The following is a 12,300-nucleotide window of genomic DNA, read 5'->3' on the forward strand; positions in this document are numbered from 1 at the left end:
GAAATTTGGTGTAAGTGAAGCTAGCGAAACGTCTGCGAGGGCATCATGAGTGTGGCTTGTAGTGATAATGTCACATGACACGCATCTCATGATTATCATGTTTGCACCAGTGACATACCTTTGTCATTCATTCGCATCACGTAACGCTGAATTTGGTGTATGTGAAGCTAGCGAAACGGATGCGAGCGCATCATGAGCGTGGCATGTAGTCATGACTCATGACTTACATGACATGCATGTCATGGTTTCCAAGTTAGTGTCTGTCGCTAGTGTTCGCCATGCAATCATGTCATAGCATGCCAGTTTTGCAACATGTCATGTGAACGAGACCACCGCAAGAGCAGGAAGACCATGAAATGTAAATCGTGACATTCATGCCATACATGTAATAATTTTCATGTTATGACTAGTCAACTATGCTCGTCATACAGTCATGTTATGCCATACTAGGTTTGGTATCGATTCCTTTATCCAAACGGCCAGGAGAGCTAAAAGTCTTAGATAGATAGATAGATAGATAGATAGATAGATAGATAGATAGATAGATAGATAGATAGATAGATAGATAGATAGATAGATAGATAGATAGATAGATAGATAGATAGATAGATAGATAGATAGATAGATAGATAGATAGATAGATAGATAGATAGATAGATAGATAGATAGATAGATAGATAGATAGATAGATAGATAGATACGCTCAATGTCGCTGAAGTTCGCTAAAAAATGCTTCGAATTTAAAACAAAGAAAATTCAGCTGATCCCACTTACCTGGGAATCAACGTACATTATGCGAAACGGGAGAAGGGAACGTAACCGTGTTGCGGTTTTTTTACGGAGTGACACGTCATAAAAGGACGCTAAATATATGTACAAATGTTGCATACACAGACATATGTTGAATAGTTGTAGATGTTTATATAACCAGTTTACACTTGCGCAACAATGCCGACTGGAACATGCGTATTAGCAATACCAGAAGCCGATATGAAGCTCTGATGCTCGCGAGGATGCTGACCCTGGACAGTGCTACATAAATCAACTTCAGCGTATGGCAACCAACCACAATTGACGTTAACCCGACGTGACGACTGTGTCAAAGGAATGCATATGTAATGTTTATAAAATTCGGCAGCACTGCAACCACTATTGATGTTTCACGAAGATTAACGTCTATTTGAAAAGTAGTTCCGAAACGTGGTGTAGCTGTGTGGTAAAATGCTTCCTTGCCAAGTAGAATGCTTGGGTTCAATTCCAGCTGGAACCCCAACATTTATTCTTTGCATTCGTCGCCTGGACGCTACCGGTGTCGGGTATTTCTCAACGCTCGCGCGTTCAAATTGCCCATGTGTGTTCTCGTCGTTTCTGGGTAGATCCCAAGTGTCAATCACATGTGGCACATACCCGCCCGTGCGTATGTGCCACTGTGGCGGGAAGTGTTTGACGACGTACGCGACGGGGTTGTGACATTATTCATGTCTTGACCAGCGCGTCATATTCGTCAAACTATCTTACCCCCCCCCCCATGCTAATCTATCTATCTATCTATCTATCTATCTATCTATCTATCTATCTATCTATCTATCTATCTATCTATCTATCTATCTATCTATCTATCTATCTATCTATCTATCTATCTATCTATCTAATGCCTTGTAAATGAAACCATATCTTCGCTATATTTTGCATGTGACCAACCGGAAACCTGTACGAAATAAGAGCAACTTTTATTTGTAACTCATCCAGCCGAGTTTCCATGAGCAGTTTGACGTCATTAGGATCAAGCGACGCGTGAAATCATCCTCCCTCGGTGATTGCACCACTAGGCGAGAACTGTTCCTCGGGGCAATCTGTGCTTACAAATAGAGTTACTCGGTCTATCCCGCCGTTCGGTGCATTCTCTCTGACTTCGGCACATTTCTCTGGAGAACCGGATAACGCCGAGCGCCACTCCCTACACGAAACTGGTCAGCTGACATGTCTGAGCTACTGCGCGACAACGTCCCCTTATATCCCCATTCTTCTTATTTTCTGTTGTTCTATCTGAACGGCACTTCCAGAAAGCGCTGACCAGCGTTGTGGCTCGCTTTCCAGTGACCACCCACCGATGCCGTTCTGCCGAGCTCAGACAGCTGAGCTTGCACTCCCCTCACCCAGATTCGGCTGAGCTCCGGGCGGGGACAGCCGGGAGCTTAGCGCGGTAACCACCGCTACAGACTGCAGCACTTGCATCAAGCGAATGGGTGGAATGAAAATACAGGAGTGGGATATCAGGTTCAGCTCGATATCTTATATATGTCTGCATTTTACTTCATCGACACTACTTGCCAGTAGAAGGACAGCCGCAATCACCAAAACCCAACCACGCGCTCATCTTGACGTCTGACTCAGTGTATTATTCTTGGCGTGCTCTCCTGCAAACAGTCTCTATATTTCGGGAACGTTTTAGTGTTGCTCTCTTGTTGTAAGTACTGTCTCTGTTTATAGATGCCGGTTGCGCAATCTTATTTGAAACATTTGCGAGACACCACCTTTACGGCATCCTATCTGGGTGGGGTGTTAAGGGATGATAAAAGTCCGAAGGGATCGACAGTCACAATCTCGAAGTCTTCACAGCGCACTCGTCCAGACGTCTAACTCGCTTCAGTAACGTCACCTGCCGCCTCTGCCCCTCCGTTTTGGGATCACTTTCAACTTGCTCTCACTCTAGTGATTCTATAGTTTCATAAGGGCTTTGTTGCACTACTATATAGCGGCTTCCTTTAACTCATTCTTGCGAAATTTCGATTGGACCTTTCGCAAAACCTCGTTTTTGTGAAATAGGCCGTGGAGAAAAGACTTAAGAGGAGCATTCGGGTTTCGAAGTGGTACAGTGAGCGAACAAGAATTGCCGCATGCGCCCTCTATTAAGGCTATAAAGAGACAGAACTTTCAGTTAGACTAAAAGTACAAATAGACGCAGGACTTTACTGAGGTTCCGAGAAGCACCAACTTTAGAGCAGCACCGTGGACCACTCCAACGTTGGTAGAGAGAGGCCAAGCCTCACCGCCGCATCGTTGGCTCTCTGGACAGCCATGAAACTATTACAAAACTACACTGGGGCACGAGTAGAAAAAGCACCTTTTCACTGTCAAAGGACCCGCCTTGAATAAATGGCGTCGCCATGTCACCGTGATGTCGCAGCCAACTGCACTGCGCCTACAGGCAGCGCTTGGACCAAAGCTATTACGAGTGCATCGGCGTATTAAAGTATTTTCTATTAAAGCCTCATTTTGGGCGAAGATGACATTTTAGTTCCCTTTTTTATTAATTTCCCGTTGTAATACAACACGTGAGAGGGTTTCGTTGGACAGCTGGATCAATGAACAGAAGCTTTATTGCTGAGGGAGAATATCTGCTTTTCTACATTTTACCTGAACCACTTCATTGTGCTTCTCCGCATTGGCATTTTTTTTTATTGCGGTAGCAATTATATGGACACTCTCGGCCGGATTTCACCGCCGGCATCATGCACCGTATATGTGTACGTATATGAAAGCGCATATGAAAGCGCAAGGAAGAAAAAAATCCAGAAATAGAAGACTCCGGCGCGTGGAATCGAACGTGGGACCTCCGCGTCGTGAATGCGAGGCGTTAACCACTGCGCTCGTCGGCGCAGAGCTTATGTAACGGCGAGTACAATACCGATGTGTTACAAATACGTAGTCGAACCAGTCTTTTTTACGGACCACTGCCTAATGAGCTTTAATATTCGCTGTGGCGGTGCTAGACAATGTAAGTTTTCCTGGGCCATTTGGAAGCTGAACTCGCAGCTACTGAGCCACCAAGAGGTTCCTCGTTCATCGTTTAAACGGCAAGCTATTTATATCTACCACTTACTGCTGTTGTCGGGCTTCTCAAGAGGGGTGGGGGGGGGAACTATTATGTTTTCAGCATTATCAGCAAGCTGGCACAATGAGCGTGCATCAGCTCTCCTCTCTCACGCGTACTTTGGCCCGTGAAGAGGAGGGAAGTGGACGCTCTCTCACGCGACCTTATCTCCCGGTGAGGAGAATCATACGTCTTGGCTGGTGTTGGGCTTGCAATGGAACGACTCTGTTGTAGTTACAGGGCGCGCAATGGTCACTGAAATCATTGCACAGCCTACATTCGCGAAAATGGCGCGTTTTTAAGACACGGCGAAGTAACAACTGAGACACTTATTCACGTTCATCTGTACCTGTTAATATGTTCCTTGCGTCATTTGGGCGTGAGAAATGCGGGGCATATTTCGATCTGCTTGCCAATCTGCGCATGACTTTCCAAATTGTTGCTATCGCGTTCGTTGCTTCGCCTTTGCGGCAAAGCTGTGACTTTTTTTTGATTGATTGATTGATTGATTTATATGTTGGGTTTAACGTCCCAAAACCACTATATGATTATGAGAGACGCCGTAGTGGAGGGCTCCGGAAATTTCGACTACCTGGGATTGTTTAACGTGCACCCAAATCTGAGTACACGGGCTTATGTGACTTTTTTTTTAGGACTGTGAATTGTTACCATTAACGCCATGCCGATAGCACGACAAAAAACCGGCCAGTTCATCTGCAGCTGCTTACGGGAGATGATAAGCAACAAAGCGGCCACCATTCGGGAGGCTCTAAATCACATAGCCATACTGAGTTTTGCGGACACAATAAGCGGGAACCGCACGCTCTGTGTACAACCGCGATATTCACAACTCATCGACGTAATCAATTGGAAAGAAACAAGCACTAACACGCGTCACAACAGTCGTGAAAATCAAGGCACGCCACAGAAGCGGCAGGTACAGAGTGAGAGAACGCGCACAATACTGCACGCTCAAGACAAAAATACCCGCAGAGGATGACAACGACCGCTTTGTATCACACAGAGCACCGAAGCGCTGTTCAACGTGGCGCCCATATCTGCGGCTGTTTCTGCAGGCAGCACCAAGTGCTTGCTCACAACACCATAATAGCCGTTACCGAACGTTTTACACAACACCCAAACGACGCTTTTCGTGAAATTCAAATTGGGATGAACGGAACTGAAGTTAGGTATACATCAAAAGCGCGATCTGTCTCACGACGCCGATTAGAGAGAAAGACTCTGACGGCGACATTACACTTTCAACGGGATTTGTGCTTTGATTTGCGGCATATTTCTGGCCAATGGCAAATCACCATTTTGCATTACACATCACCAAAGCACTCTCATTTTCTTGCGGGCACGAGCTCTCAAGAAACTTTGTAAATGTAATTTATGTGTGCGTATGTTGATATATGTATTTCTATGTGTCTAACAGTGTATATATCATAATCATCACAGAGCTCTCTGGAAAAGCATGTCAGGCGAAAAACGAGGCTAACATCAACTTTTGATTAAAACATTTCTGTTTTTCTCTCTCTCTTCTTTTCATGCTGTGAGAGCGTATTCTTTTGCATGTCCAACAGCTAGCTATGGCCCGATAAAACGCTCGATATTGCAGATATCAACACGAAATTCACAGAGCAAGGAAGCCTACCGTTCATAAGCCAGCAAGGGTTTTAATAAGTGCAGCTTTGAAGACGTCGTTTTCACCGGAGAATCAACAACGACCAGGAAGACATTTTAACGACTTATCGCTGCCTTCCTCCGAGGCACAGGACTTCCCGTCGTTTGGTGACACACACATATTCTATCAGGGCTTGGGATGATTATGAGAACTGGCTGCCAGTTATATGTGCAGGGATAGCAACGCTTGCTACAGCACCACCACCGCCGCCACCTGAAGCTGTGACTGTTTTCTCGTTTTAAGGCACTATTTTTGGATACCTCATCAAACACGAAAAGTGACCCACGACGCCATTGGCATCATCATCATCATCGTCAGCCTGACTACGTCCACTGCAGGACAAAGGCCTCTCTCATGTTCCGCCAGTTATTCCAGTCCTGTGCTTGCTGCTGCCAATTTATACACGCAAACTTCTTAATCTCATCGGTCCACCTAACCTTCTATCTCCCCCTAACTCGCTTGCCTTCTCTGAGAATCCAGTTAGTTACCCTTTATGACCAGTGGTTATCCTTTCTGCGCGCTACAAGCCCGGCCCATGTCCATTTTCTCTTCTTGATTTCAACTATGATATCCTTAACCCCCGTTTGTTCCCTAATCTACTCTGCTCTCTTCTTGTCTCTTAAGGTTACACCTACCATTTTTCTTTCCATTGGTCACTGCGTCGTCTTCAATTTAGGCTAAACCCTCTTTGTAAGTCTCCAGGTTTCTGCTCCGTAGCTAAGTACCGGCAGGATACAGCTGTTATATACCTTCCTCTTGAGGGATAGTGGTAATCTACCTGTCATAATTTGAGAGTGCTTGCCAAATGTGTTCCACCTCATTCTTATTCTTCTAGTTACTTCAATCTCGTGGTTCGGCTCCGCGGTTATTACCTTCCCTAAGTAGACATAGTCTTTTACAATTTGAAGTGCACAATTACCTATCTCGAAGCGCTGCTCTTTTCCGAGGTTGTTGTACATTACTTTCGTTTTCTGCAGATTAATGTTAAGACCCACCTTTCTGCTTTACTTGTCTAACTCCGTAATCATGAGTTGCACTTCGTTTCCTGAGTTACTCAGCAATGCAATGTCATCGGCGAAGCGCAGGTTACTAAGGTACTCAGGTAACTCTCATCCCTAACTGCATTCCCATTCTAGGCTTTTGAAAACCTGTTGTAAGCACGAGGTAAATGGCATTGGGGATATTGTGTCCCCCTGCTTTACACCCTTCTTGATTGTTATTCTGTTGCTTACTTTATGAAGCACTAAAGTAGATGTTGATCCCTTGTAGATATCTTCCAGGATGTTTATATATACTACATCGACGCCCTGATTCCGCAGTGTCTGCATGACGGCTGATATTTCTACTGAATCAAACACCTTCTCGTAATCTATGGAGGCTATGTATAGCGGTTGGTTATATTCCGAGCATTTCTCTATTACCTGATTGATAGTATGAATGTGGTCGACTGTTGATTAGCCTGTTCGAAATCCTGCTTGTTCCTTTAATTGATTGAATTCTAATGTTCTCTTTACTCTGTTAGCAATTAACTTTGTAAATAGCTTGTATAATAGCGATGGTACCGGGTCCGGTACCGGACCCGGTACTATTGGTATTAACGCGACTTTATACTAAAAGGTCATCATGTAATGATGCCAAAAGTCACAGAAATATGTGGCACCACCACGACGTTGCTTGACATGACGTTTCGCGGTCTCGTCGTCGCACGACATAGTCGCTTGGTCAAACGTGGTCTAATCACAGAGGCAATGCAAAATCACGTCAGGTGCAGAAAACCCTAAGGGGGAGTGGGTTGGACAACTACAAGCGGTGGAGATGACGATTGCATTGTAGATTATTGTATTGTATTGTAGACTGTACTGCAGAAGAGGATGACATTTCCCTTCAAGTGGTCTCAAACTAAGGCAGTTGGGGCCGTGTGCCCTTGTGTTATCTCAGTACTCATCTAAAATGTTTTACGACTCCTCGGGGATGGTGCCCACTTTTCCAAACGAAACCCCAACAGTGGCCTGCCGTAAACTTTAAACACATTTTTATGCGAACTGATGCATGTCTTTAAGGTGTAAATTTAAAGTACACGTGGAATCCTGTGGATTGTAACATAGTGTTCTATCGGGATACGATCAGAAATAGGAACCCCAGACAGAAGAGCCTGTTAAAAGGCCTTCCTGCTTTTTATACCTTCGCAGCACTTTCAGACGATCGATGAGGGACGACGAAAAGGAGCGATGACAGAGCAAACGAGAAGGGCATCCATAGAAGGAGAAAACAAGCGAATTTTCCGTCTCGTATACTTGCGAATCGATCTCGATCACCGTCCCAAACCACTCAATGCCAACATCGAACCGCAGCACCCGAGGACTCACACATCGTAGACGCCTAAATATAGAAATTGGTCTCGTAATGCAGACGTACAGTCACAAGGTCTTCGCCTAACATTATCTAATACTGCCACGCATTATCATGTGGTACTGCAAATAATAGTTGTGATCATGCTTTATTTAATTATGTCATATATATATATATATATATATATATATATATATATATATATATATATATATATATATATATATATATATATATATATATATATATATAATGCATTTTTTTCTGTGTATCGCTAGCACTCGAGTGGCCAGAAACAGTATTAACTGCGATAAAACCTTCAGAATTATTATTATTATTATTATTATTATTATTATTATTATTATTATTATTATTATTATTATTATTATTATTATTATTATTATTATTATTATTATTATTATTATTATTATTATTATTATTATTATTGGCCGGTACCCCGAAGAAACAACGAGGGATCAGGCCGACAACTGTCCCCTCTACTAGAGGGGCACAATGCCTGTCTAAGTTAATAATGAAAATGAAAACAAGCAAGACACACTCGCGGTGCTTTACTAACACATATGTTTATTACTTAACACTTAAGGTCGTGGTTGTGGTACGAATTTTTCAAGGAGGCGGCTCTTAAAGTTCATTTTTAAGTTATATATCTGCAGAATCCAACGATATCTGAGACTATAGTTAGCCCACCTTGAAGAAGAATAACTCCGAGGGCGCGAAATCACTGGACTGTGTTCGGCAAATAGAAGTGAAGGTGTAGTTAGCAACCACCCCTTTTTTTTTTTTGTCACGCAGCACACTTGACATGGCTATTCGAGGTTGCAAACTCAAGGAAAGTGGGCATCGATGGCAGTTTACTTCAATATGCCTTCTTTGCCGAAGTATTCACCCTTTTCTCGCTTGTTTCCATACACGTGCGCACACTTTCGATGTGCTGACCGCTTCCATTTTGGTTGGGTAGTGGGCAATCGCGATGTCACCAGGACCTAAGCCACCGAGATATAGGATCGTTTTGCGGCCTTACCTCGAGTTAGGGTGACTACTTCGGCAATAAGGCGTATTGAAGTTCACTGCCATTGATGCCCACATTCCTTGAGTTTGCGACCTCGAATAGCCATGTCAAGTGTGCTGCGGAAAAAAAAGTCACTGGTTCCTAACTACACCTTCACTCCTGTTTACCGAACTTGTCTCCAAAATACAAACTCATAAAATTTGCTGCAATCCCCGCGTTTTGTATACGGCCGGATAACGGTTAACACAATTCTGGCATCTTTGGAGGCAACCATTTCCCCCGGAAAGAGCTTAGGTGCATGGAATGAAAAAGAAAAGAGAGTGACAGAGAAAGAAAAAAAGGCGATTTACTGATGAATTAAGTTTCCGCTATAAGTAACAAGTGTTCATCAGCATAGTACCTATTACAAATCCTGTCATCGTTATTGCACGCCAGCTTTTCCTAGTCAACCGGCATAGCTTGTTAACCTAAAGGCGTTCTTGTCGAGCACGATACACTGTCGAACGAGTACAAGTAAAGCATGTACATTACGAGTGAAATTCCCTACGTTTCATGATGGAACAATGACAAGTAATCCGAAAACGAAAAAAAATACAAATCGCTATACGTGGCACCGCAAAGCTTGAGAAAAAAAGTGAACTCGAGTCATGCACTTGTCTGACATGGGATTGAGCAATGCACTTGTCTGGGCAAAGCACTTTATTAGTCACGAATCAAACCACCTTTTTTTTTCAATTTTCCTGCTTGTTTTCATACACGTGTGCACACTTTCCATGTGGTCACTGCTTCCATATCTGTTGGGTAGAGGACAATCGCAATGTCTCCAGAACCTACGCCCCCGATCCTCGCGACTGCCCTCTACCCAACCAAAATGGAATCAGTCAGCACATGGAAAGTGTGCGCACGTGTATGAAAACAAGCGGGTAAAGAAAAGGTACCGCTTATTGTTTCATGTAGTGTCCAGCAAACTACACGTCTTTGTCGATATATATAAAGTTATTTTGAGCTTAGACTCGCCTCGACAGTGCACTATCTGATTTCACATTATTTATTTTATCTCCTTTTTTCTCTCTCTGCCTCCTAATCCATAATCACAGTGCAGGTAGCACACCCGATGCCAAATACGGGTCAACTTCCCTGTCTTACATCTCTAGATTTGTAGGGAACGAGCGATTCTTTCTACGTGTGCACACTGACGCACTTGTGTTACAGTCCCCTACCACCCACTTAAGAACTACATACGTGTGACGATCGGTAAATATGAGCGCAAATTAGCCGATCATCGCGACACACAATTCAGATGGAGATTAGTTTTCTCACGCACGTGAAAAATTCGTCGCTTCCCAAAGGAAAATTTCGTGCGAAACTTGGAGTTCCTTTTAAGAGTGGTCAAGAAATGGCCGACCCATTGCTTCCAAGTAGAACATCACCGCCATCTTGTTTGGGTAGGTCCATAGAAAGACGCTAATGATGGTTCGTCGTTTGCAATTTCTATCACAACCGCGTGTTCAGGAACTGGCAGATTCTTACCCCCATTCTAGAACGTCCCTTCACTCAACGCTTCACCTTCACTTGAGAAAGCCGATGGGAGCACCGTCTCTAGGCACGGCAAGTGACTGCATATCAGCGATAATCTGCCGCGATTCTGGAGTAGCGCATGCAGCGTCATTTTTGAGCCGAGCTGTGGCGCAGTGCTCAACTCTGTCAAGTGAACGGTGAAAGTCAAGTCGAGGAGCGTTTGTGAATAAGGGGGTTATAGTTAGCTTCCTCCTTAGCGCACTGTAATTCGGCTGCGTTCAAAGATAATGACTCTTCTGACGACATCCGCTTCTGTGGAATTGATAGTTTCCAAAACTGAGTGTAGGACAGCTTTCCTACACTGTTCGATTGTTCTTTTCTTTTTCCAACCAAGCACTTTCGTTCACAAATTCCTTACCTCATTTGTTTTGCTGTTGCCGCTCGCAGTCTCAGTGAGTGTAGCAGCAAACGCGTATTAGGAGTTACTATGGCACTGTCATGCCTGACTAACCCACAGCCTACGCATTGTAAACGTGGATTCTATTATTCGGGGGACCTACTTTCCATGGAGTTAGAGAAACGAGCGAAAAAAAGCTGTACAGTACCTGATAAAAAAAAAAGCCTTGCAGAACCACCTCTCTGATTTTTGCAAATCGTAAATATGCCCATGCCATGGGAAATATCCGAATATGAAAGATGGTGTTCGTCATCAAAAAGGCAACATTAAAAGTTCGCCTGGGAAATAGCAAGAAACTGGCGCGGCTCCCGAGGTCTCATTTTCGCTGTCGTTTTCGCGAAGAACCTACCCCTTGGGGTTCCAGAAAAGCGTTTTGAAAATCTCCTCAAACGTTTGAAGCACCCAGTCTTATTCGCACCATGCAAATTATCTGCACTCCGCACACCCGCTGCTACACACGGACATAAGTACCATTTCGCCTCTAGCCATCACACTTGCTAAATAACGCGTATCTTCGAGGCACTATTTCAGCCCCTTTCTCGACATTTGCATGTGTACGCAAAACCGGATCCACTACAGATTTCCGAGGTCGGCTCTGTTCTTCACGAAATGCTTCCCGTCCATAGATTAGAATGGGAAGAGGGGGGAGCAAAAAGTTTGCGAATGGTTCATGAACTCCCATTTCGTCGGGCTGTGCATCAGCTACAAAGAATAGAAAAGGATTTGGCGCAGGTCAAAGTTACTTCTTCCAGGTTTAGTTGCTTTACCATATCGAAAGGAGCGCTCGAACCAATCAAGCGAAACACGCTTAATGTCTTCGGTGTGTCTTCTTCTGTTGACGCCTTATATACGCTTGCTTTTTTAACAAACATTGGTCGTTTGTTTATGTGGGTACAGCATTCAGGCAGAAATGACGTCACGCATGAGCGCTCACGCATCGCACGTAAAGCCGCATTGTCGGTGTTATACGCTCCGGAGGCTGCTTTGTCAGCGGCCAATGAAATCGTTACACCATACAAATCATGACGTCACTATATAAGCATTCAGCATAAAATTGTAGAAAACATTTCTGCCGCATCAATTCATTCAATAATGTTAACCCTATACGTGAAATTTTTTTTTCCTTCACTTGTCCTATCAGAAGTTGGCTACCACGGAGTGCCACACTTAAACAAATCACGAATAATTAGCATATATATATAAGTCCTTATTTGTGCTATATAAGCTAATACTATTATTCAGGTGTTCCCTAACGGAATCTATGGCATCGCACTCTGCATGGACTCTTGCATTTCGCCTACATCTAAAATGCGCCCCGCCGCGGCGGTCTGGCGGCTAAGGTACTCGGCTGCTGACACGCAGGTCGCGGAATCGAATCCCGGCTG

General features: G+C 44.1%; 1 protein-coding gene across 1 annotated transcript in view; it reads right to left on the reverse strand.

The window, feature by feature from the left end:
* The window catches only part of CngA (Cyclic nucleotide-gated ion channel subunit A), a 276,104-nt gene that overhangs the window by 189,162 nt on the left and 74,642 nt on the right, over window positions 1-12,300 (reverse strand). The window lies entirely within an intron of this gene.

The sequence above is a fragment of the Rhipicephalus microplus genome, chromosome 2 (genome assembly GCF_043290135.1).
Source record: "Rhipicephalus microplus isolate Deutch F79 chromosome 2, USDA_Rmic, whole genome shotgun sequence".
Lineage (NCBI taxonomy): Eukaryota > Metazoa > Arthropoda > Arachnida > Ixodida > Ixodidae > Rhipicephalus > Rhipicephalus microplus.